At 42.9% G+C, this 27,685-nt stretch overlaps 1 long non-coding RNA gene across 1 annotated transcript; it reads left to right on the forward strand.

Annotated features, from left to right (window-relative positions):
- The first annotated feature begins 3,040 nt into the window (after window positions 1–3,040).
- On the forward strand, window positions 3,041–15,966 carry LOC109027244 (uncharacterized). The gene is made up of 3 exons (XR_002006364.1): window positions 3,041–3,287; window positions 12,741–12,884; window positions 15,590–15,966. It is a non-coding gene; the product is annotated as an uncharacterized lncRNA (long non-coding RNA).
- The last annotated feature ends 11,719 nt before the right edge of the window (window positions 15,967–27,685 follow it).

A 27,685-nucleotide genomic window follows, 5' to 3' on the forward strand; every position in this document is an offset into this window, starting at 1 on the left:
ATATATCCCCCAGTTCCACAAGGAAGCGTGTGTATTTGGGGAAGGTACCGATGGCGGATTGTATCTTCCAAAGGTGGGTGAACCAATGCATTTTCCATCCCACATACTCTTAATGTGATTGGACTCATCTCCAAAGAAAGGTGGTATCTACATTCCCTCCCCTTGAGCCAGAGAAGTCCTTTATAACTGACTTAGCCAGTGGAGCTTAGTGGACTCAATGCTGCAAGCCTACCAAAGCTGGGCAGGGAAAGGCACACAGCTCTTCCAGGCTCTCTCTCTTTCTCTGGAGGATCACCATGTTGTGAGGAAGCCCAGGCCACATCAAGAACTCACATGTCAGTGTTCTGGCTCAAGGCCTCAGGCCCAACCAGCAGCCAGCATCAACTAGCAGATATGAGAGTGATGACCCCCCAGAGGATTTCAACACGCTTTCTTTGAGTATTCCCTCGAAGACCCCAGAAGTCATGGGGCAGAGACATGCCACTCCTGCTGTTCCCTACCTGGATTCCTGACTCTCAGACACCATGAGAAATAATAAAAGATGACTGTTTAAGCTTCTGCATTTTGGGTCATTCGCTATGCAGTAACAACTAACACACAGACTCCTTGAGACTCTCTTTTCACTCACTGTAAGAAACACTGGGGATGAGTGGCTGGCCATCTGGTTACAAGAGGGGTCAAGGGGATTTGCATTGCAGCTATGCTTGTGTACCAAGCATTACTGGAGAGAGGTCACCATGGAGATGCTACTACTTGGCATCTTGATGCCTGTGCAAACATTTCTGCAATTTACTAATCCCATACATGTTATTTAGTAGCCCTTCCATAACTTTGTAAAGGTGCAATACAAAGCTCTTTCAGTTATCCCTAAGAAGAGTTAAATAAGCTACCACCTGGAAAAACTGGCATATTCTTGAATCCACAATATTACTGGAGTTCCCTAATGGATAGAAGTGGACCCACCCCACACCCATTCCTACCCTCACACACTGAACCTCAGATTGTGTAAATGATAGAAAGGATGCCAGCTCCTTCTTTAGAAGTTCAAGTCATTTTGGGGACTGGCTTCAAAACAACAAACAATCCTGTTTTTGGAGCCCAACGCTGTCATGATCTCCAACATTTTGTGTTAATGTTGTGCATCTGGAATAAAACAGGAGGGGCAAGCAGGACGTCACAATAGCAGTGAAGACTCTTCTGAGAAGAAAGGGCTTCACAGAATGAGTTCTGTGGGTGCCTGCAAGTCTCCTTGCTTGTTGAGCAGCTGCAGGGCACAGGGAAGCGCCATCTGGGTATTCACCAAGTTTTGTAAACAAATGGCCTTCCACACACTGGCAGGACAACTCCGCAGCAGATCTTGAAAGCTTGCTCCCCTGGAGACTTTCCCTAGGAAAGTGACGAGACTTTTCCAGAGGAGTTAAACTTAATGAAAAATGGGTTAGGAACAAAACAGCTTTGAAGAGGGATAGAAAGAATGGAGCAGTGTGTTATTTAGAAAGCTTTCTTCCTCAAGGACCGCGTTGCTTGCCCTATGATTCTCGTAGCTTCTCCTGCCACATTTCCCCCCACTACCCCCACCACCCCCCCAAGCCCAGGAGCTGTGTTATTTCTGGTCCACCTTTGAATGAACTGGGATAAAAATACCTGGCTTTGCAAGTGTCACACTGATCTGCCGATGTAAGTACAGTAGATCAAAGAGAAAGATAGGGTTACGCACTTTCTAGGAAATGTTTGAAAACTTGCCATTGTTCCTGAAAATTTCGGGACTGCTTTCAATGTGTGAAAATGAAGAGGGAAAGTTTAGAGCTTCAGAAAAAATAAAAGAGGTAAATTTAGGGCTGGAGGGTGAAGTATTTGCCTTTGTAGCATTTTTATATTTAAATGATTATAGTGATCTTGCTCAGTAGGCTTGTTTCTCTACGATAAAGTTGTGGAATTTGTATTTTAAAAAAGGAAGATAACTCCATTTTATTTGGGGGAGAAGATAGGTGTTATTATAAGAATCCTTGTGATTTACCTAACTGGATATTAGGGACTGCAAAGCAGAAAATAAGATAATTACTATATGCTGGTGTTGCATCTCACCTGCGTTTAATCTGATCACTAACTTTAGAACCGAAGCCCTTCCCCTACCAGAAACTATAACTCTACAAAACCATTGCCAAGGGATGAGAATGATACCATTCAGCGGAACTACAAAAAAGAAAGTCAAACTGGAAAACCAGAAAACAGATGGCTAAACTCTTTTCTAAACTTTTCCAAGAGCAGTGTTTATGCAGGTATGTATTTCTGATTAATCAAAATATAGATTTGAATCCAGTTAACATGTTTGGAGCACGGCATCTGTGCCAAGACCTTTAAACACACACACACACACACACACACACACACGCAACAACAACAACACAAACAGACAAGAAGGCATTATAAAGTTTTAGATATTAAGATAGGATGGATTAAACACCACAGGTAAGGGGACCCCTCACTCTAAATTCACCTTTAAAGATTTGGAAATTATCTTACCAGTAGAAGATCATCATTCCTTGTAGCACATCAGCTCCTGCTGAGCAGCGACCCTAACCTTGGAAGAGGACAGCTGTGGCTTGGTTTACCCCGCAGTGGTAGCTGCATATTCAGAGCACAGTCATGTATTCAGAAGCACTCAAAAGAAAAAGAAGCAGAGGCCACCAGCTAAACCACTCATGGCCTCCTCAAACAATGACACTGAAAAGCCATGTGCCCCTTGGACTTGCCACATCATTGGCCTGGCTTGTGTAGCAGCAGGAGGCCAGAGTTAGGAAGACTTCATTTCTCCTGCCACTTCATCCCTTCATGCACATAACCTGTGCAGCCTATTTTCTTCCTGTCTTCTATTAACTAGGATATGAGGTAGAAATATGTCACAATCATGGGAAACATACAAAACTTGATGATTGAAATGTGCTTGTCTGTGAAGTGCCACCTATGCCTTCAAGGTGATAAAGATCCAGACTGAGTTGAAAAGAATGGTAAAGACAGAGCTAAGAGGGCCACAGTTTTAGTGACAGCCTCAGCTGTGACAAAGGAGAGAAAACAGAAAGACCTGGGAAAGTGCAAGGATGAAGCAATTAAGTTTGAGAAATGTGATGTGAGGTTTAGGAAAGGTGGATTTTAGCCCCAACAGAATTTTAGCTGGACATGGACCTAATACCTTGAGACTTCATTGTTCCCATTAAAGAAAAAATTATCTTCTGACTTTCTAGGGGTTTGGGGGTCCCAGATATCAAAGGATTTAAACCACTTAGGAGGTAAGTTCTAAGTTCTCTATGGAACTGCAATTATTATTTTTGATATTTTTGTTATATTATAATGCATAAACCTGGGACTGGCTACATACTTTGCAGAGTTCAGGAGAAAATGAAAAGGAGGGATTGCATGTACAAAATTATTAAGACTCACAGGCTGGTAACAACAAGACCCTTCTGATCAGGAGGTCCTGCGTGAATGCACTGGTCACCAGGCCATGAAGCCAGCTCTGCATAAACCAGCATCAGAAAAAAAAAAAAAAAAAGAATTTTTTTGTGATGCTTGGTAGTCAAATACAGCTGATTGTATCAGAATGCGAGCAACACAGGGAAGATTGAGGATAAGCCCCACAAGGGCAGGTATTTTTGTTGTTTGGATCACTATTTTACAGGAGTACAGGCTGCCCAGTTAAACATGAATTTCAGATAAACAGCAAAGAGGATGGCGAGGAATAAGAAAAAATAAAACAAAAAAATTCTTGCTTCAGGATGGATCATTGTTTCCATAATCATTTTCAAGGATGCATACATAAATATATAATATTCTTAAACACTTTTGGAGACAAAATCTAATTAATTTATAGATAAATGTATCAACCATAGAGAGAGAATTGCTATATCACACTCTGGGACGGCTGTTTGCATTCAATTGTGCTTTTAATTTCTTATTTATTTATGCTCCCAAACAACTGATTATTTGATTAAATTGATTTTATTTCTTCAAAGATTTTTGAACCTTCAGTCTAAAAAGACTAAAAGCTTAATTGTTAAAGGAAAATGTATCTAACCTGGTGAGAAATTAGATACTGGGCATACTCTTCTCTATTTTACTTTTTCTCTTTCTGCTTCTGTATATTTTTCCTTGCTTTTTCTTCTTTCCTCTTTCCTATCCTCCTTCCACCCTGCACAAAGCCACCTGACTTTTACCATGTGTATAGTATAGGTAAACTTTGAGTACTAGCTGCAGCCAGCATTAGGCATCTAAACATCACATATCATGTGATCAAACTCAATTATTCAGAATGCTGTCCTTATTTTAACAGAGATATTACAACAGCCTTAAATACTAGCCTACTATTAATATTACTGAGGTGTATTCGTCTGTTATCACACTGCTATAAAGACAAACCTGTGACTGGATAATTTATAAAGATAAGAGGTTTAATTAGCTCATAGTTCTGCAGGACGCACAAGCTTCTGCTTCTAGGGAGGCCTCAGGAAACTTACAATCATGGCGGAAGGCAAAGGGGAAGTAGTTACATTTTCACATGGCCAGCAAGAGAGAGAGAGCAAAGAGGGAACTGTTACACACTTTCAAACAAGCAGATCTTGTGAAAACTCACTCACTGTCACAAGAACAGCAAGGGGGAAGTCCACCGCCATAATCCAATCACCTCCCACCAGGCCCCTCATCCAACATTGAGGATTACGATTCTACATGAGATTTGGGTGAGGACCCAGAGCCAAACCATATCATGAGGAAACACTGGCCTTAGCCAGAGTGGGTATAAGAGAGAATATACAAAGGCGTATGCATGAATACATAAGCATGTTTTTGTGAATGTCACTTTATTTAAGCTCAATTCTTTGGAGTCAAAGAAAACTCCATACACTGAATTCCCTCCTGAAAGTGGCCATTGTGGAGGATTCATGATGAATTCAAGTACGTTTGAAATCCTGAAGAGTTCTTCAGGACAAGTAAATAAACAGAAGTAAAGATCACCTCCGTTATGTAGGTGAGATTTTGGTTCTGCCCCAGGATGGCACAGAGCAAAGCTGTCCATACAGAGGTTCTGCATGACCCTCTGCAGTTGCTTCTGGGCTGTCTCATTCACAATCCTACCATTGGCCTGCTGGTAAAAAATCATTTGTAGAGAGCGACAGTCCCCCCCTACCCCACCACCAAATACTAACTAACCTTGTAAGGCTTCTCCAGCATGTGGGGTTGCCAGATAAAATACAGGCTGCCCAGTTAAATGTGAATTTCAAATAAACAGCAAAAAAAAATTTAGTATGGATATCTCCCAAATACTATATGGAACATATACTAAAAAGTTATTTATGTTTATCCGAAGTTCAAATTTAACTTGGCATTCTTTTTTTTTTTTTTCTTGCTACATCTGGCACTCCTTGGAGCATGGAATTTAGCACAGCATGCTTTGAGTATTATCTGGGCTTTACTGAGCTTCTGTTCACACCCTTACAGCAAATGTACCCCAGAGTATAAAGAATATCGAAGGTCAGTTGGATCCCACTGGAGGAAATGAAGCAGTCACATTGACCAGCAGAAACAAAAATGGCGTGCCACTGTGTTAGGAGGCTGTGGGTCAGGGGCGCCCTGGGCAGTGGTGTCTTGGGGCCTGTGGACACTGTAGGGAGTTCTATGAAAGCTGTGTGAAAGCTCAGACCCACATAGGTGGGTCTGAGAGGGACGCGGTGTGTGCTGTTTGTTGTCTTCTCCAGTTAGAGGAGGCAACAGAGTGTGGCAGAACTGTCTTCGTCATTAGTTTTCACTGGGATGTTTCTGCTTTGGCAAAATACTCATCAAATATCTGAGTCCGCAAAACGCATGGCTTGCTGGGAGAAGGAAACTTTGGGGCTGCTCCCAAGCCAGTGCTTGGGAGAAAACATCCCAAATAGGGGTGAACACAGGCTCATGAGCAGAAGGCTTTGGCCTCCACGGGGATATCAGGAAATTCAAGGTCCATTATCCTTTTTCCCTCTGGTAGAAGCACATGCCCATTGGCAGAAAAGACTGTGAAGTTTGGAGCAAGCTCATCTTTTTTCACATAGTAAAAGGGAGATTTAACTCAATGACTAATTTTATTTATTTAAGAAACACATAGCATTTCTTATTTGCCAGGCTTTGTTCTAAATGCTTGGCAAGCATCAACTCACTAAATCTTTTAATAAACTGGGAGATAGGCTTTATCATTGACCCCATTTTACAGAAAAAGTAACTGAGGCACAGAGAGATTAAATAACTTGCCCAAGGTTACACAGGTAGGGTGGCTGAGCCAGGAATCATCCCGGGCAATCTTTTAACTACCTTGCTAGAGTTCAAGGAGGGCTTGTTCCCACAATCAAGCAAGCATTCAGGTTTTCGTGATGACGATAAGAGGATGAAGATGCACGATGAGGCACATAGCTCCATACTAGCTCTGGAAGTGTCAAAGATACATGACCGCTAGCTGGCACATCATAGGCACTCTAGAATTACAGTTATTGCTGTTAGGCCAGGAAACCTTTATTGTGGGTGCCAAGCCAGTGCAAGCTGCTAGGGACACATAGAAGAAAAAGTCCTTATCTCTGTTGCAGAAGTTGACAGCTGTGAATCATATTTTCCTCCCAAACAGGACAATCAAGTAAGAGTGATGTAGTTAGCTGTGGTGAAGCAACTGGCCAAATAGTCCCTGAAATGCTCAGAAAAGACCACTAGTGATCTTCTAACTTCTAGCCTTTCTCCAAGCTGATTATCTGTTATCTGTATTTCCTAAAGATGTGCCTGGTGGCTACATTGTATACCCAAATATTCACTTATGTGATAAATCCACCAACATTGGCCACGTTAAACAATACCCAGGGATTGGGTATCCCTGAGACTTAAAAACAAGTGTTATTATTAAATGTTGCTGTATTTCCTGACATCTTAATAAAACAGATTTATGAAACAAGAGACATTAAGATTTGGGGTAATTGAACCTTTTGCTGATATTTATAAAATCAGAGGATCTCAGGGATGGCAAATACCTCCAAGTTGTTCTAGCTCAGCAGTTCACTGGGGTCTGAATTGTCCTCTATCTCATTCTTGCTAACTTCCAAGAATCCCATTAAGAGCCCAGATGCATATGCAGTGATTGTTTAAGCTAGTTATAATGCTACTATATCAGGCAGTTATGATTTATGTTATGAACTTCAGCTTCACAGCCTATACTATATCTTATCCAGAAAACTGTGAATGCATTAAAAAAACCCATAGATTGTACATTGAAAGTTGATTACATTTTCTTGAAATACATATACTTCCCTAGCTAGAGGTTTGTCATTTTAAAAAAATCTGTTCAAAGAACCAACTTTTGGTTTTACTGATTTTCTCCATTGTTTTTCTATTCTTTAGTTTACTAATTTTCACTCTAATCTTTACGATTCTTTCCTTCTGCTTGCTGTTTTAGTTTGGTGTTCTTTTTCCAGCATCTTAAGGTGGGAGGTTAGGTTTTTAGTTTGAGATATTTCTTCTTTATTATTATGGGAATGTACAGCTATATATTTTCCTCTAAGCACTGCTTTGATTTCATCCCACAAATTTTGGTGTGTTGTGTCTTCATTTTCATTCATTTTAAAGTACTTTCTAATTTCCCTTTGACTCATAGTTTTCTTCTTTGACTCATAGGTTATTTAAGATATGTTGTTTTATTGTTACACCTTTGTGAATCCCCCAAACATCTTTCTGTTGTTATTGATTCTTAATTTTTTTATTATGGTCATAAAAAAGAATTTGCATTAGTTTAATCATTTTTAATTTAATGAAGGCTGTTTATGGTATCTTATATGGTCAATCCTTAAGAAGGTTCCATGTGCACTTGAAAAAAAAAGCCTATTCTATTGTTACTGGGTGGAGTTTTCCATAGATGTCTGCTAGGTCTACCTGGAGTTGGTTTATATGTTGATCAAGTCTATTTCCTTATTTGTCTTCTGCCTACTTGTTTCATTCATTACAGAAAGTTAGTATGAAAGCTTAAAACTATTATTGTTGAATTTTCTATTTCTCCCTGATATGGTTTGGCTTTGTCCCCACCCAAATCTCATCTTGAATTGTAGCTCCCATAATTCCCATGTGTTGTGGGAGGGACCCAGTGGGAAATAATTGAATCATGGGGGTGGTTTCCCCCATACTCTTTGAGTGGTAGTAAATAAGTCTCATGAGATCTGATGGTTTTATAATGGATTTCCTCTTTCACTTGGCTCTCATTGCGACTCTTGCCTGCCCCCATGTAAGATGTGCCTTTGCTCCTCCTTTGCCTTCCATCATGATTTTGAAGCCTGCCCAGCAGCATAGAAACATGAGTCCATTAAATTTTTTTTCTTTATAAATTACCCTGTCTCAGGTATGTCTTTATCAGCAGTGTGAGAACAGACTAATATATCCCCTCAATTCTGTTTGTTTTCACTGCATGGGATTTTGGAGTTCCAATTGTTAAGTACATATATGTTTTAAATTGTTATTTTCTCTAGATGAATTGACCCTTTTATCATTATAAAATATTCCTCTCTATTTCTAGTAACTTTTTGGTTTGTTTTGAAGTCTGTTTTGTTTGATATTATAAAGTCACTACAAGGTTGCTGTTTGCATGGTATATCTTTTTCCATTCATTTACTTCCAACCTATTTATATCTTTTGATCTCAAATGTGTCTCTTGTTGACAGCATGTAGTTGGATTTTGTATCTTTATCCAGTCTGATGATTTCAGCCTCTTGATTTGATTGTTATCCAATCAAATCTAACATTTAGTGTTATATTGATAGAGTCGTGTTTACATCTGATAGTTTACTTTTTGTTTTCTGTCTCATGTTCTTTTTGTTCCTCTACTCCTCCATTATTGATTTCTTTTGTATACATAAATTTCTTTCACTATGCTTTTTACTTATTTTCTAGTAGTTACTCTAGGGTTTACCATATATGTCTTAATTTATCAGAATTTACTTCAGACCTATACTAACTTAATTCCGGTGAGATATAGAAACATTACTCCTATATAGCTCTGTTAACCCCACATCTGGTCTCTTTCACAGGCACATTTGGTTACCTGCTTTTGATCCTGTGTAGATTATGCTTTTTCTGTTTCTTTGCCTCACAACTTTTTGTTGATAACTGAACATAAAATTTTATAGTAGCGCTGGATACCAATACCCTCTCTGAGCCTTGTTGTTGTTGTTTGCTTGTTTATTTATTTTGCGACTTGGCTAGACCATTCTAGGGATGTCTATTTCCCCAGTAGTGTGAGACCTCTGATGTTGCTTCTCAAAGAGTGCAAAATTAGAAACGTGTACAGCCAGGTGGGATGAGAGTTGTTTGAGCAAGGCTTTCTTTGACTATTTCTTTCCCTTGTCACAGCCAGCTGATAGGCTCCACTAACTGCTTGCTGATTGCTCAATTGTTTACAAGAATGCCCTGATAGAAATTGTTCCACAGTCTGATTCAATTAAATTTGAGCTCTTTTGCAGGGGTAGGTGTGAAGTCAGTGTTTGAAGTTTGTTCTGACCTCAGAAGGGCTCGTCATAGCTATGTCTTATAATTGGTTCTCTCTCATAAACGAACTGGTCTATTATTTAGCTTGGGTCTCTTGTGAAATCTCCTCTTAATTGCTTAACCCTGAATCTTCCATTGCTTCTGATAGTGTCTTTAGGCTCAAACTTCCCCACACTGTGTTTCAAAGGCAAGCTTTAGAAGGCTTGCCTCTCCCTCTGGGATAAATCTTTGAGCCATGGCTCCGTAGCTGGGGATAGGAATAGTGGTGACTCCTTGATTTTAGGAGCAGGGCACCAGGTGAGATGGCAGCCTCTGGTTTTCCCAGCTTATCTCTCCTAATATGGAGACTGCTCCATATTGGAGCAGAGTCTGCCCTATGAACAAGCTGAATGAGAGCAAATGGGACCCCAGTACTCTCAGTGTGCTATGGCTGATTGAAGGATGGATGGAAGAAGGAATTCCTTGACCCAGCTGCACTCGACTGGAATTTAGACTTTGCAATTCTTAGCTGGGGAGGATGAGAAATGCTGGCAGCCTGCCCCTCCTGGGAAGATACCGCAGCCCTCGATTGAGAACTGAGGGGAGCAGGATCTTGCGTTCTTGGCTGCACTCACTTGGGATGGAGTCTCTGTTATGCTGAGCTAGGAGAGAGAAAGGAGGAAGTGGGTTGAGGTTCAAATGCCAGACTTTTACTGTTCTTGCAGACTTTTAGCAGACAGTCTGGAGCAAATTTTCTGCATTTGCTGTGTGCCCTTAGAGCAATTTCCAGAAACTTCAGTTGGTTGTTGTTGCCTTTTACATTTTCACCAGTTATGTGTGCTTAGTGGAGGAGCAGAGCCATGCAGCAGCTCACATGGCCATTCTGGGAATGAGAACATATTCTTCCAGTTTTCAGTACTTTTTTAGGTATGCTTCATGCACACAAAGAACAACTTTCACAATTGTTTAAATGGCCTATAAAAGGGGAGGGGAAATACTTTACTTTATATTCACAATGTCACTGACCATACATGGGGTTTCAGTTTGATTGGTTAGTTGTTTGTTTATACACTACCAGCCACATCAGACAGGACTGGAGATGGTTTAAAAACTGGATATGCTATAGCAAGAAAAGCAAAACATTAATTCAGGGAAGCAAGGCAAAGGGAAAGTAAGAAATTCTTAGAGGTTTTTCCAATAATGATTATGCATTTTGTTAAAGTGCTTGAATTTTCTTGACTGCTCACTAATGTAGTAAAAAACAAACATGGTTTTTCAAGGTGCCTAGTCTCCTTAAAGGGACAAATCATAGCCTCTGCTCTTTTGGGCTGCATTTTCCTATAGCATTTAACCTGTGGGTTCAGCTACTCATTAACATAGGTTTTACAAGCCATTTGTTTTTATGAAACTGTTCCTTCTGTCCTGTGTTAATCTCCAGACTTCTGAAATAACCGCCTATCTTATTCCTCAGATATATTCTACTAAAATTTATTATCACATTGTCTTTTAAGAATAAATAACTAGAGCTGAAATGTATATGAGTAATTCATTTTGGTTAATTTGGAATAGCTTGTTCATAGCTCTGACTATATAGAGATACCTGATAGATATACTATTAAATTCTCCTTTAGTCTTGTTATTTTGGGCCCAAAGCACCAAATCAATGTCCTTTGCTTTTATTTCAAATTGTATTGTCAGGTCACAAACATTAAATTCCCACAAAATTGTCATTTAATGAAAGATCAGATCTTTAGAACATATAGTTTACTTGATACCAAATAAAGGTGATTGCATTGCCACTGGAATTTAAAGCCTTGGAGCTGCATTATTCAGATTTGGTAACATCTTTTGTCTACCCATAGTTATTTCAGTCCTTCATTCTTGCTAACGAAACCCTGACTTTATTCAGAGTGGCAATATGACAAGTTTCCAGCAATGATTCAGGATTGCTTTAGGCCAATTATGACGAGCTTTCCTCTTTGCCATAAGAAAGGAGTCTTTTCTCCACTCCTTTACACCTGGAGGTGGCTGTGGCCCTGATCTACTCATGAGATGTAGAGGGAGTCTACTGGGTCAGGGAAGGGGGATCTTCTGGGAAACATTTTTCTCTGTTGTAAAAAAGAAATCCCTTTTTTAATCAAATTTCTTTTCCCTTCCTACAATAAATGTACCCATGCAAAGATGTAATATTAAACCTGTGGCAGCTATTTTGTAATGTTGAGGGACAAGCCTGAAGATGCAGAACTCATATCCTGAAGATGGGAGAGACAAAAGGAGTCTGTATTCTTAACAACAATTTCTAAGCTGCTGCAAAAATCTGGAAGCTTATCTTCAAACTTCTTGTTATGTAAAATAATTAAAAACTACTTTATGGCTTAACTGGTTTTTAGTCAGATACTCTGACTAGTCAGATATTAGAGCTGAAAGTATTTCTAATATATACAGTGCTCCTATGAAGATGTTAGTTAAAATCAGGTGGATAGCCAAGAATTTTACAATTAAGGCAGAAGAATTAGAAGCTAACCTTAATGTAGGCTAGTATTTAAAACGACCCTTGAGCGCTCAGTTTACTCAGGATTTGTGTCACTAATAATTTTCAGACCTTGTATTTAGTAGTTCATTGAAAATCCAAACAGAACAAGTGCTATTGGTTTTATTTTTTTTCCCTACCATTTGCATCTGAATAAACATGACTGGGGCTCTGCAGGAGACCCCTGTCAGATTTTTGAGACATCTGCTAGACCCTCCATCATTTGGTGAGTGTATTAATCCATTTTCATGCTGCTGTTAAAGACATACCTGAGACTGGGCAATTTACAAAAGAAAGAGGTTTAATGGACTTACAGTTCCATGTGGCTGGGGAAGCCTCACAATCATGGTGGAAGGCAAGGTGGAGCAAGTCATGTCTTACATGGATGGTAGCAGGCAAAAAGAGAACTTGTGCAGGGAAACTGCCATTTGTAAAGCCATCATATCTCATGAGACTCATTCACTATCACGAGAACAGCACAGGAAAGACCCGCCCACATAATTCAACCACCTCCCACCAGGTTCCTCCCACAACAGGTGGGAATTGTGGGAATTACAATTCAGGATGAGATTTTGATGGGAACACATTCAAACCATAACAGTGAGTGAATCTCACCAAATATTTATTGCTTTTAGATATCTTGCAAATTCCTACTGTAAGCTCATGGAGAGAAATGTGTAAGCTCTTTCCTTTCTTGCAGGTTTCCATTGGAAGGAGAAGACTGTCTTTAGCCCACTGCATCCCCTCAAGCCATCCCAAGCTTTCTCTGTGCCAGGGACTGGACGCACGCTAAAATACGAACCTGTGTGTGGACTTCTTTCTTAGGAGCCTTTGCACCAGCACAGTTGAGTTGTTACACCATTCACTTCTGTCTCTAACTTAACAACCCACCATGGGAGGTTTAACTCAATATATCTTTGTTACTATTTATAAAGTAGTGTGTCTGTTCCCCATTTCCTCTTCCTAAATGCATTGACTCGCTCTTCTACTCTTATTTCAAAACATAAAAGCAGAGCTCTCAAGAAGCTGTTGGCTCCTGCATCCCATCAGTCAACACCAAAACCTTACTAAGAAAGATGGTTGCCTATTTTTCATCCTATATGGTAACTTAACTTATTAAACATAGTAATACATTATATTGGTATATGATTTAGAGTTTACAGGTGCTTTTATAATAAATATTTTGTCATTTAATGTCCTAGGAATTTTATGTGTTGGGTTTTTATTCCTCTGTTTAAAACAAGGAAGTTGAGAGCCAGAGAGATGAAGTGACTTACCTAGGGCCACATTGATACAGGAGGCAGGAAGGGAAGTGCTGAGTAGAGAAGGGCAGGGTCCCTGGCAAGGGCTCCACCACTGGGCCTGTGCCCACAGACCTAGGTGAGGAAAAGCACTCCTGTTGTCATGCCCAAATGTAGCATTTTCCAAGACCACTCTGACCCTCCACACCCCCAGTCTGTGCCTATAAAAACCCTGACACCCTAGCAGGCACACACACAAGCAGCTGGACATTGAGAAAAACACAACGGCAGAACACATCAGTAGATGCTGGCAGGTCATTGATGGCGAAATGATGTGGATGCCAAGGGAAATTTGGCCAAGGGCGGTTGGAGGAGAGCCCAGCTGCTGAGCAGCCCAAACTCCAGGGGAAGACCACCTTCCCACTCCATCCCCCTTCTGGCTCCCCATCCATCCACTGAGAGCTACTTCCACCACTCAATAAAACCTTGCACTCATTCTCCAAGCCCACACGTGACCTGATTTTTTCGATACACTAGGGCAAGAACCCCAGGATACAGAAAGCCCTCCATCCTTGTGATAAGACAGAGGGTCTGAGTTGATTAACACAAGCTGCCTGTGGATGGCTAAGCTGAAAGAGTACACTGTAATACACACTCACTGAGGCTTCCAGAGCTGTAAACACTCAACCCTAGACACTGCCCTGGGGTTGGAGCCCACGTGCGCCACGACCTGCCTGTCTGCCTGCTCCCCCTAGGGGTTTGAGCTTTGGGGCACAAAAGAAGCGAGCCACACCCCCATCACATGCCCTGTGAGGGGGATAAGGGAAAACTCCTGTCCCGTTTCAACATGGCATGACTCGCAAAGAGATGTTAGGTGTGTGTCCCGGTTCTCCTTTACCAGTGTTTGAATAGAGGGTGAAGATGGCAACCCTGGATGGTAAGTTAGAGAGTGTCTTTCATTTTTATGCATAGTACATTGAAATTCTATGTCTTACTCCCTTTTCCATGTGGGAGAATTAAACCTGCCATGTGTCAAGGGAAGTTGAGTGAGATCAGGGAGGGGGGTGCTCTGAAGAACCAGAGGCAAATATAAACTCAGGAGGGGCAAGGTCAGCCCCAGGAAGCAGCATTAAATCCTGGGTCTCCAGAGTGGGTGCGAGATGACAAAGACACAGGCAAGAGGCTGGGAGCCAGGGCATCAGGACAAGGCCGGAGGCAGAGGCCAGATTACATGGGGCAAAATAGTGTGATCTGGCTCACAATATAAGTTACAAATACAGAAAAGGATCTTGACCGGGTTCTGACCAGGCACTGGTCTGGTGGCACAGGAAAACTGTCCCACTGGAAGCCTAAAGAAACAAAACCACTGAGGGTTGAAGAATGGGGTTTCACAGATGCTCTAAAATAGCCATCAATCAATGCAAATGTGAACCGGGTCTGACCAGAAATGCTCTGATAGAAGGTGGACATTATTTTAAAATATTATCCTTGAAAAACATACACGAAGATAAATGTCTTTGACCAGAGACAATAGAGTTATGCAAATCCAATCATTCAAACTGCATATGGGAAGGAAGGAGGTGCATCCTTGTTGCTGATGAAGACGCTTAGGAAAAGCCAAGCACCGTGGTGGGGTGAGGATAGGCACCATAGAAAAAAAATACTTTCTGGCATCATCTTGGTTGAAGAAGGCAATGGAAGTCTTTTACAACTAAGAATAGACAGCAACTCCTGAAAATCTTTTAGCTCATAGTTTCATCTGAAAAACAGTCAAATTTTGAGTCCAGTCTAGCTGAAAATGTGCATCCCTTGCTATGGGGTGGGTGCTGTTTCCGTGGATAGAGGTGATTCTGAAGGGGACCAAGCACCCTGGTTTGCCCAGGACTGACGGTGGTTTCCCTGGACACAAAACTTCCAGACTGGGAAAGTATTAGGCAAACCAGCACAAGTTGGCCATCAGGGGCAACCTTTCTCCCACAATGACACAATTCTTCTTAGAATAACCCACAGCTGCCAGGATGCCCCTCTCATGCTCACCCACAACATCTGCCAGGTCAGGGCCAGGACACCAGACAGATGGAGCTGGGGATGACCATGGTGTGGGGCATGCGCTGGGGCGGGCAGACTCCTCAACAGCTGGGCTCAGCAATGGCCTCTGCCCCAGCATATTTTCTGAAGAATTTAGCTGTCTATTTTCAGAGGAAAAATACAAATGTTAAGCCCTTGGTGCATGCAGTAGAGCTTTAAGAATTCCACTTCCACCCCACCCTCAAAATTGGGCTTTATTTATTTTTATTTTTTTTACCAGAGAAAGAGACAGAGACAGTGACAGCGAGACTCGAGCACGCATATCTTGATGGACTCCAAAATGCTCTTCCTAATTCCTTCTCTGTGGCTCATTCTTCATCCTCTATTTGCATTGGTATGCCAATTCATTGCTGACACTTCAGTGGATGACTTGGAAGTGATTTTTAAAAAATTATTACATCAATGTCAGTATGACAAACTTTGCCAGTTCAAATGTGTACTGCCTTGGAAGTGGCATTGCATGAGGAAAAATTATTTTCTAACAAAAATAGGAATAAAATTCAAAATTATATATAAAAATCTAAAATGAAAATGACAGAACCTGTAGTGACCTCTGCATGAGGTGGTTGCAATAAAAACCGCAAGGAAAACTGAAAAGCAGACCGCTTCATTCTCCTTGTGATTCATCGGCCTTGGGGTTTCAGCCTCTGAAAGTTAGAACATGTGTTTGTTTGATGTGAAAAGTATCCAGAGACAAATATCAAATCTCACATAAATTTTTAGTACCTTGGGTAGATTGTAAAATCAAGACTGCTTCATGAAGGCAACAGGACTCTAAATAAACTCTAGAACTAGAGTCAGTCTTTTTATAGTGTGGATACTATATGTAGGGTAGGTAAGTTATTTTACAGAATAAGAAATCTAGACATGAAGACTCAAATGAGTTTAAGGTTTTGCCTAAACGCATACAACTTTTAAGCCACACCTGGGCCAAACCATTTGACCCCAGATCTGTGCTTTTCCTGCTATCCCACATGGAAATGTATGTGGATGATGTGGAATTTCTCCTGTATTCCTCGCCTTTTCTGACTATACCTTGTGTATTGGTCTAGTTAGGTAAATGCAAATACATGTAAAGCCCCACCCCACCACCTATTACCTGCAATTTTTTTAACCACTCTGAGTCATAGCTGGCTGTTTAAAAAATGTGCATATAAATTCATACCTCTTGGGGGATATTGTGAGACTTAATGAGACAACATTTGTAAAGAATTTGGGGTAGTCTTTGGCACATAGTAATAGCTCAATAAATGGAAGTGTAAGGTAGAAAAAACTACATAAAAATAACACTCTGTAAGCAAACTTCTGCAAAAATTGTCATTATAATATGTCAAATTGTGGCATGCTAGTTTTAAAACTGCCTTTGCAAAAATTATAACTAAGACAATTATTACAGTCAAAGAGATCTGACCTAGCTCACCCCATCTTGCTTCTAACTTCCAAACTGTCCTTGTCCATTCCTGGATGTAGGCCGAACTCACTTTGGGAGGAACTTAGTTTATAGTTTAACTTTGAAACGAAAATGATAACAGCCCTTTCCCAAAACAAGCCCCCTTCCTGTCTGAGGACTAGACTTCCTTTGTAGTACTAGCCACAAGATTAGAGATGACGGTTTAGGGGTCATACGGCTGGAGGCTGCAAGATTCTCAGCCTCCCCAAATTGCTCCTGGGGATAACATCACTACTGTCGAACCTAAGATAAGTGCTTGAGATATTTTGTAGACCCTGCACTGGGTGGATCTATTGGCACCACTCAGATCGATAAACTAGCTCATCTGGTCTTGTGGCCCCCACCAAGGAACTGACTGAGTGCAAGAGGACAACTTCGACTCCTTATAATTGCATCTCCTACCCAACCAATCAGGACTCCCAACTCACTGCCTCCCTACCCATTACCCACCAAATTATCCTTAAAAACTTCAATCCCTGAGTTTTCAAGGAGACTGATTTGAGTCATAATAAAACTCTGGCCTTCTGCACAGCTGGCTCCATATCAATTACCCTTTTTCGATTGCAATTCCCCTGTCTTGATAAATCGGTTCTGTCTAGGCAGGTTGCAGTTTGCAAAGCAGTTTGAGTCATCAGTACCACTTGTAAGGATTTATTAAATCTCACCTCTATCTGGGGGCTGTGTGTATGTGTGCCCATGCCTGGGTGAGTGTGGTGTGTGTGCTGGGGTCAGAGTGGACAGCATAGGGCAGGTTTTAAACAAATGTGATACCTGGGCTTAGCTTTCAAGAAGTTTCCAATCTTGTTGAAGATTTAACTCTGGAACTGAAAAATTCACAACTAGATCTGATGTTTCTCAAATTAATAACAGAAGAAATAAGACCTCCAGGAGCTGACAGGAGGGAGTGGGCAGCCCTGGCTAGAGTTACACAGGAGAGCTTCACTGAAGACATGGGATTTGCAGTCGCCTTGGAAAGATGAAGAGGATCCGACAGGCAGAGAAGGAGCCAGCCATGGTGGCACGTGCCTATAGTCCCAGCAATGGGTTTGGGGTGGGGTGGGCAGTGGGAGTTGGAGGGAGTAAGGAGGTTGAGCAGGAGGAGCTTTGAAGCCCAGGAGGCTGCAGTGAGCTATGATTGCACCACGGCGCTCCAGCCTGGGTGACAGAGCAAAATCCTGTCTTAAAAAAAATAAAAAGCAAATAAAAGCAGGCACAGAAGGGCCAAGAGTTCTTAAAAAATAAAAATAAATAAAAGAAAGGAAATCCCAGAAATCATCTTTCTTCTTGTTATATTAAGTTTAGCCTAAAGCTGACTCTTTTCATATTTTAAGCCCAGCCTAAAGGTTTCTCCACACATAGTAAACTGAAGCATAACTAGATGTGTAAACAGATTAAACTACTCTTATGCCAGTCACCAAGTTTTGACCAATTAAAGGGGGCTAACTTTTCAAATCATGTTCAAAAAAGACAAACACCAAGCTGTAACCAATCGAGCTGTTTCTGTACCTCACTTCCGTTTTCTGTCCATGAATCTTCTTCCACCACGTGACTGTGCTGGAGTCTCTCCGAGCCTACTCTAGTTCAAGAGGCTGCCCAATTCATAAATTGTTCTTTGCTCAACTAGATTCCTTAAATTTAATTTTTCTAAGGTTTTAACAATCCTAAATTTGGCCATCAATAATCCAGAAGTCAAGACATAATGGATGTCCCTATCAGATAACTCTGAGGCCTGTGTCAACTCTAAGCTCTGCTGGCATCTCTGCCGCAGGGGAAAGAAGAAAAGGATGGGGAGCCACACAGCAGGGACAGGGTGGGGCCCTCTGCAGCAGGGGCCTGAGGTCAGCTGTGGCCCTGGGCCCATATCCCAAGCTCTTGATGACCGGCAGGCACTTTGCAAAATATGGAGTCCTGGGAAAACTTCAACAGCTCATCTTTGGCAAGCAGACAGCTATACCACAAGAGTGTACCAGCCTCAATATACCAGGGGCTGTAGCTGGAAGAATGCAGTGGAATTCCATGCATCTACCTTTCTAGCCTGGGCTTCTCATGGCACACTGTGTAAATGGATATCTGGGCAAGCAAATGAGTAGCAGATCACACTTTCACAATCTGGCTTCACAGCAGTAGCAACCTTTTGCAGAATTTGAAATGGCATTATTCACTTACCTCTAAATAATCCTTATTGCATCCTTTCAATATTCCAGAAATGGAAATTTTATTAAAATTCAAACTCAGGAAAATGACATTTATTCCACCCCAGGGAAATGGTATTAATAACATTATCCCATCCACTCATATTTTTCCATGAGCCCTCACTGACTCTTCCCCCCAACTTCCTTTAATATCCAGGATGATTAATGAAAATTTTTATATTTGTAGTTCTAACTAATGGTTCATTATTCATGTCTGTAATGTTATCTAAGAGAAGGCGCTGTTGGCTAGGCCATTTTGATATGCTTAACCAGCCATTTCTCTTACATTTGAAACATCTTCATTCCTGTAATATTTTCGTGGCTGCAGCAGCTGTTGGACATTTTCTAGTTTTCGCACAGCTTTGCAGCTGTGGAAAAATCTTTACTAAAGGTTCTCCAGCTTAGTTTAATGCAGATGTCTGGACCTAGTGTGGTTAGCATAAAAATTCAATAGCAGCAGTAATTATTTTTATTATTGTAATATACAGGAAGAAAATCCTGGCTTCCAAGTTGGAAAGTCCCAGAAGGAGTCAGTAAAGTCTCCATCTCTGACCTCCTAGGAGGCTGGAACAGGGAACCCAAGGACTCAGGGTTCAGGGGACACAGGGTGCATGGTCTTGCCGAGGTCAAGCCCCCCAGGCCCCGTTGTGAGCCGTGAGCTGAGGTCACCGCTGGCCTCTCCATCGTGGCTCCTGCGTGTCAGCTGGGACTGGCAGTGGAGCTGTGCCCACAGCCCAGGAGAGATGCTCATGCTTTTTCCTTTGTTTTTCTGACCCCAAGAAAAACATCTCTGATTGAGACACTTGAGAGAACTCCTTCACTTTGGAAATTTTTGACATCACAGATTTGTGGCTGTCCTCTTACAAGGGATTACAAATGTTCCAAGGTCAATGCACTGTATCGCCAAGGTTCAGGGACACCCCGCCCCTTGCACCCCAAGACAGATGCTGAGGGAGCCAGCATTGAAACTGCATTTTCCTCTGGTCTCTAGATAACAGATTTTCTCCAACGGGTTCACAGGTTCTCTTGGCATCTCATGGCTTGTTCCCGCCCCTTTCACCCCAGAGGGGACCATCTTGTGACAAACCTGCTGCAAATCAACCTGTGACTTTGCAGGTGCTGTTGCTGCCTCAAAGCTCACCTTAACCAGGCCTCCCAGGCAGGTGGGGAGCATAAAAAGTCATTTTGAAGTTTCCTTTTCCCTAGTTTCTAAAACACTCTGTGAAGAGCCTAATTTTGTATACGTGGCACCATTTCCTATTTTTAAGTTTTCTCGTCTCTCAGGCAAGATGTGAAGTGTGAAAGGGTGATAGAAACACCACAAGCAGAGGGAGGGTTGCTGTGGATGGCCTGTGAGTCTCCCTAAAGACTTGGTGACTGGAGTAATTTTTTTTTTCAGAGTCCATTCAAAGGACATCCCAACATCATCAGTTAACCAAGTGTGTGTTCTACCCCAGGGAAGGACAGCGTAGGGCCGAGAGGAATCACGGCTGAATGGTCTGAGATCCGGTCCTGCAGAAGTAACTTGGCACTTCAGGGAAGAGATGACTAAGAGCACTTAGAATTTATCCAGCTCTCAAGGCGACTTCACCAAGGAACAACCACAGTGTTGTTTTTTCATAGAAACACCAAACTTGGAAATAAACCCTTCCAGGCTGTATGTGGCGCCTCAGTATTCTCCTAATTGTATTTCCAGAGGCCACTCAGAAGGAGGGAAGTGAGGTTTCCAGGTCTGGACAGCCAGGGTGCGGTCACACTCGGTCCCTCCCCATCCTCTGCCAGGAGGATTAAAGGGGTGCCCTGGGTGCTTCGTGCTGGGTTCCTTGAGTTGTGCTGAAACCCTCTCGACTTCAGTGAGGATGACACTAGGTTCAAGAGGTCGAAGAAGAGACCCAGAGCCAGTGAATGAGACATGGGGTTCTACTGGGGGTTTATATACATGGGAGAGAGTCCAGTGGTGGAGGCTGGACAGGAGAATTACAACCGTTTGCAAAAGCCATTTAGTTTACACAGCATTTTCGCTTAGCACCTTCCCCTAACCACCTCCACCCGGCAACCTTCATGCAACCCAAAACAAAGGGCCTCTATTTCCTGTATGCTCAGCATCCCACGGGAGGAGCCAGGGGCTCAGATGTTCCTCATAGATACAGAAGGGACCCCTGGGTTGGCCACTCCTGGATTCCTTAGCTGGGAACTCTGAACACACATCCAGGTGTGTCTGCCATGCAGGGTCATTCTTAGGGTGCAGTCAAGTCCAATTACTACTGTCAGGTACATCTACCACACACCATGGGACAGACCCTTTCAGGACCAGATCTGTTGCCCTCACCGCCCACACTGAGGTTAGGAAGGGTGGGAAGCAGGAACCAGCCACACTTCTGAGCCTCCCCAGCTGCCTTGCCAGTCCCCATGCAGCTCTCCATGAGAGATGCCAGTGTTTTAACACAAAGGAGCAACTAACGGGGGAATTCCAGGCAGCCACATGGGAAGTCGGCTTAACTGGGGAGGGAGGAAGGGCCTTTCTGTTCTCCACCCCACCAGCCCCCTCCAAGCCTCTTGCTCTCTGGGCTGTGCCTGGCCCCACAGAGACACCACATTCAGGGTGCCAATGCCTTTCTCTTCCAGCAGCCACCAGCCTGGAGTGGTGGTCGGGGTGGGGCTGAGCACAAGGGAGGCTGGGAGGGGCCCCTCCCCTTTCTGGCTCTCCTGGGCTCCCGTGGGCTGTGTTGCTGCTGTCCCTGGCTCACATCCTCCGTGGGAGGTCATCAGGACTGAAGCGCATGGCCAGAAGGGGTGGATCTAGATAGCAGGGCCTGGGCCCATGAAGCCAGCTTGGCTGTGTGAACCCATCTCTAGGGCCTCTAGGTTCCATCATTCCCTGTACATGGCTGAATGCCTGGTGTGATTTGAGGGACCCCAAAATTCACCACCACCACACACCCACTAAAAATTCATTTGTACTAATTTGAGGAAGGATAGTCATTACTTTGGAGTGAGGCTTTCTCTAAGAGTTATCTCCCTACCCCCTTTAAATACAAATATTTGTATTTAACGGCAGGGCAGGTAATTCATTGACCTTTTATACTTCATTTTTCACAGATTAGCTGTTAGATCCCTAGCAAAATGCCTGGAATGGGCCAAAGGACAGGGGAAATGTTGCTAAAAGGAGAAAAGAGGTGTGGTCCACAATGTGGGAAAGGAAGCAGGGTGGGCCAGTGCTGTGGCAGGGGAACCCTGAAACCAGAGGGTTCCTGGGGTAAGGGGATTATGGGCTGCCTGGAGGGCAGGAGAATGAAGGGGGAGCAGGGAGAATCCTGGGCTGCAGAGGAAGGATGGAGTCCAGAAAAAGCCAGAATGAAATTCAGGCTTGCCTTGCCCAGACCCACTGAGTGAACCTGACAGCAGATTTAAAACAGAAAAAACAAACAACCCCATCAAAAAGTGGGCACAGGATATGAACAGACACTTCTCAAAAGAAGACATTTATGCAGCCAACAGACACATGAAAAAATGCTCATCATCACTGGCCATCAGAGAGATGCAAATCAAAACCACAATGAGATACCATCTCACACCAGTTAGAATGGCAATCATTAAAAAGTCAGGAAACAACAGGTGCTGGAGAGGATGTGGAGAAATAGGAACACTTTTACACTGTTGGTGGGACTGTAAACTAGTTCAACCATTGTGGAAGTCAGTGTGGCGATTCCTCAGGGATCTAGAACTAGAAATACCATTTGACCCAGCCATCCCATTACTGGGTATATACCCAAATGACTATAAATCATGCTGCTATAAAGACACATGCACACGTATGTTTATTGCAGCACTATTCACAATAGCAAAGACTTGGAACCAACCCAAATGTCCAACAATGATAGATTGGATTAAGAAAATGTGGCACATATACACAATGGAATACTATGCAGCCATAAAAAATGATGAGTTCATGTCCTTTGTAGGGACATGGATGAAATTGGAAATCATCATTCTCAGTAAACTATCACAAGGACGAAAAACCAAACACCGCATGTTCTCACTCATAGATGGGAATTGAACAATGAGAACACATGGACACAGGAAGGGGAACATCACACTCTGGGGACTGTTGTGGGGTGGGGGGAGGGGGGAGGGATAGCATTAGGAGATATACCTAATGCTAAATGACGAGTTAATGGGTGCAGCACACCAGCATGGCACATATATACATATGTAACTAACCTGCACATTGTGCACATGTACCCTAAAACTTAAAGTATAATAATAATAAAATAAAAAGAGAAAAAAAAAAGAAAGATGCACACACACACACACACACACACACACACACACACACACACAAAACAGTGCCGACCGGCTCGCTTCCCTTGGGGTTAGCTCGCTTCCCTTGGGTTGCCTTCAATGACTTTCAATGAACCCCTGAAGTCCCTCCTTATCCTTCACAGCCCTACAAAGCCAGCCGGTGGATACAGCTACTTTTGTTGATTTTTACATGAACTAAAGTAATTAACTAAACAGATACTTGATCAATGGGTAATAAAATTCAGTGTTGGTGGATTTTATGTGTATTCATGCAAACAAATTTCAAGCATTAAAATCAGCACTTCCCAGTATCACACTTTCCAGAAGGCATCCTTTGAGAGTAGTTCCCTGAAACAATAAGCCAGGGTGGCCATCTTCTCCCTGCTGAAAGCTCCTGCCTTCTTGGGACATCCCAGCGGAAGGTATGTCCCCTTTCCAGCCTAACAAAACTTTCCCCACCCAATACAAATTCCAGTGTGAAGCAAGTATATTTTGCGCTTACTCAAAAATAGTGTCTGGTACCCATATCTAGTTAGCATGACAACAAAAGCATCCTAGAATGACATTGACCTATTATGACATTAATAGTCCTAATTAATTGTCCTAATTAATGTCCATATGACATTGGTTGTCCTAATTAATCCTGTATGAATGGGAGGCTGCCCCAGCGCTGCAGAGAGCAAAGATTTTCCAGAGGCATGGGGTGGAGGTGGGGATGGGGGATGGGGAGACAGAGAGAGAGAGAGAGAACACTTGTTCATCCCTCACCTATGGTCCACTGGTATCCAAATACTGCAGAAACCACAAAGCATGGTTTTATTTTCCTAGTAATGTGCTGACTCTGGAGAAGTCATGAGACATGCGTGTTTCATCATCATATCCTTCAGTCCTCACTGAATGAGCATTAGGATTCTCAGGGAGCTGTGCTCAGAACCTCACAAACATAATCTCACAGGAGCATCACACGCATACTGAGAGGTCAGTGCAATTACGATCGCTATTCTGCAGATGAGGAAACTGCTCTCAGAGAGGCCAGGTGATTTGCTCAAAGTTGAGTCAGGACTGTAATCTGAGTGAGTCTGATTCCAAAGGCTAAGCCTACCTCACATGGTTGATGATCTCTGTCAGTCACATACCCTCCCACCTCAACCTTGGCCTCAGACTACTAAGCTTAAAGGCTAATAATAATCTGGACGAATATTTTAAAATCTGAGGCTAAAAATAATCTTGGCCTTAACCTTAATAACTTTCCATGGCTCTAGGTAGGGGTTTGCCTTTGCCTGGTTACCAAATTCACTTCAGGGCCAGGCGCTCTAAAACACTCTGCTTGGATCAAAAGTCTTAGCATTTTTAAAAAATTAATTTTAGAGACAGGGTCTCATTCTGTTGCCCAAGCCGGAGTGCAGTGCTGCAGTCATGCCTTACTAGAGTCTTGAACTCCTGGGCTCAAGCAATCCTCCTGCCTCAGCTTCTTGAGTAGATGGGACCACAGGCGCATGCCACCACACACAGCTTATGTTTTATTTTTTTAATTTTTTGTAGAGCTGGGGTCTTACTATGTTGCCCAGGCTGGTCTCAAACTGTTAGCCTCAAGCGATCCTCCCACCTCTGTCTCCCAAAGTGCTGGGACTATAGGCATGAGCCACTGTGCCTGGTTTCACATTTTAATAAGAAACAATAATTTAAACTTTACACTGAATAAATTACCTATAAATGAATTAACCACAGAGACCTGACATTTCCTTTTATTTATGTTAAGGATGGAGACTTTCTTAAATTACTTGTTGGCATAAGAACATCCTTTTTATGAGGACTTTGTTATGAGTTCTTTAAATGTGAACTATTTTCAAACTTCATTGCATTTATTAAGTTTCAGCTTGAAATGTGGCTGACCCATTAGATTGTCTTTGGGAACCCAGGTTTGACCACTGAAGCAAAGAGAACATTCAATAAAGAGCTCCTGGAAGGCTCATGTGGAACTCACGGTGGTTGGATGATGGTTGTGTAGTATTCTGGAATGTCAATCATACTATCGTCCCATACATTTCAGGCAATAAAAGAAATAGCTGTCTCCTTTTTCAATGAAAGAAGTAGCTGTCTCCTTTTTAAGTCACACTTCCTTTAGCATCTGAAATATGACAATAACTTTATTGTATATCTGCATCTTAAACCCTCATATTATGTAAATAATCTCTCTTAAAGTCATTAAGTTTATGATAGGCCAAGCTTCTTAGGTCTGGCCAACCTATGCTCTAGTGTTAGAACTAAAGAAAACATTCACTTATCCTTGGAAACTATGGTAGGGGAAAAATAAGATTCTTCAGCTCATGCTAAAATCTCCATGAGCTGTTAGCCATGCAAGAGTTTTTTCTGTTTGTTTGTTTGTTTTTTTTCTACCACACCTGAATGCAAAAACCATAATAAGATGCATCTTATATTTAGATAAATTTTCAGATCATAACATTTATATATTATATGTAAAAACACTGTTTTCAATTCAAATTGGGTTAAAATTAATGGGATTTCCTTAGGATTATTACTTCTTTATACTATGCATTTCAAATGGACACATAGAAGAACTTCCACTTTTGGCCAGATCGGAGTAACTGATGCCGGAATTACCTTGTCAACAATTATAAAGCCTGACAAATACATGCGGACATTGTCTTCAGGCATTGAACCCTAAGCACTGCAGGGCTGGAGTCTGTGACAGAAAGGAAATATGTGAGGTGATCCCCCTTCATTCACCTTGGCTCTCCACTTGGGGACAGTTTTTTAACTTCAGCATCAGAGGTATAACTAACAAAAGAGTAGGGTGGTCCTAGTGACCTTCAGAAAGAAAGCACATTTTGGCGTTTGGGGCTCAGGATATCAGAGACTTGCATTGGGGAGAGGGGAAGCAGAAAGTTAGATAAGAGTAAGGAGGAGGGCACTAGCTCTCCCTCCCCCTCCCCCTTCCCCTCCCACTCCCCCTCTCCCTCTCCTCTTTCCACAGTCTCCCTCTGATGTCGATCGGAGGCTGGACTGTACTGCCGCTGTCTCGGCTCACTGCAACCTCCCTGCCTGATTCTCCTGCCTCAGCCTGCCGAGTGCCTGGGATTGCAGGCGCGCGCCACCACGCCTGACTGGTTTTTGTATTTTTTGGTGGAGACGGGGTTTCGCCGTGTTGGCCGGGCTGGTCTCCAGCTCCTGACCGCGAGTGATCTGCCCACCTGGGCCTCCTAAGGTGCCGGGATTGCAGACGGAGTCTCGTTCACTCAGTGCTCAATGTTGCCCAGGCTGGAGCGCAGTGGCGTGATCTAGGCTCGCTACAACCTCCACCTCCCAGCCGCCTGCCTTGGCCTCCCAAAGTGCGGAGATTGCAGCCTCTGCTGGGCCGCCACCCCGTCTGGGAAGTGAGGAGCCTCTCTGCCCGGCAGCCCATCGTCTGCGATGTGGGGAGCGCCTCTGCCCCGCTGCCCCGTCTGGGATGTGAGGAGCGCCTCTGCCCGTCCGCCACCCCGTCTGGGATCTGAGGAGTGTCTCTGCCCGACCGCCACCCCGTCTGGGAGGTGAGGAGTGTCTCTGCCCAGCCGCCCCATCTGGGAAGTGAGGAGCCTGTCTGCCCGGCTGCCACCCTGTCTGCTGTCTGGGAGGTGTACCCAACAGCTCATTGAGAAAGGGCCATGATGACGATGGCGGTTTTGTCGAATAGAAAAGGGGGAAATGTGGGGAAAAGAAAGAGAGATCAGATTGTTACTGTGTCTGTGTAGAAAGAGGTAGACATAGGAGACTTCATTTTGTTCTGTACTAAGAAAAATTCTTCTGCCTTGGGATGCTGTTAATCTATAACCTTACCCCCAACCCCCTGCTCTCTGAAACATGTGCTGTGTCCACTCAGGGTTAAATGGATTAAGGGCGGTGCAAGATGTGCTTTGTTAAACAGATGCTTGGAGGCAGCATGCTCGTTAAGAGTCATCACCACTCCCTAATCTCAAGTACCCAGGGACAGAAACACTGCGGAAGGCCGCCGGGACCTCTGCTAAAAAAAAAAAAAAAAAAAAAAAAAGTAGGAAGGAGGAGCAGAAGCTTATATGATGCTTCTCTGTGGGTCCTTGGCCAAGGGCTGGCTGTACATTGTTCCAAGAGTTCTAGCAGAGAGTGCTGCCACAGTGTTGAGAAGGGGACAGAGATACTAGGAATGCACAGTTCTGGAAGACAGTGGAATTCCAACCCCGCCAGAGTAAAGAGACTTCAATAACACCCCAGGTATTCAGTTGGGGCACCAGAATAACAACTTCCAAAATTAAGAACTCCTTACGCGGTATCATGTATAATGCCCAACATATTAACGACAAATTTTAGGTATATAAAGAAGCGGGAAATTTTGACC

This window comes from Gorilla gorilla, chromosome 5 (assembly GCF_029281585.2).
Source record: "Gorilla gorilla gorilla isolate KB3781 chromosome 5, NHGRI_mGorGor1-v2.1_pri, whole genome shotgun sequence".
NCBI lineage: Eukaryota > Metazoa > Chordata > Mammalia > Primates > Hominidae > Gorilla > Gorilla gorilla.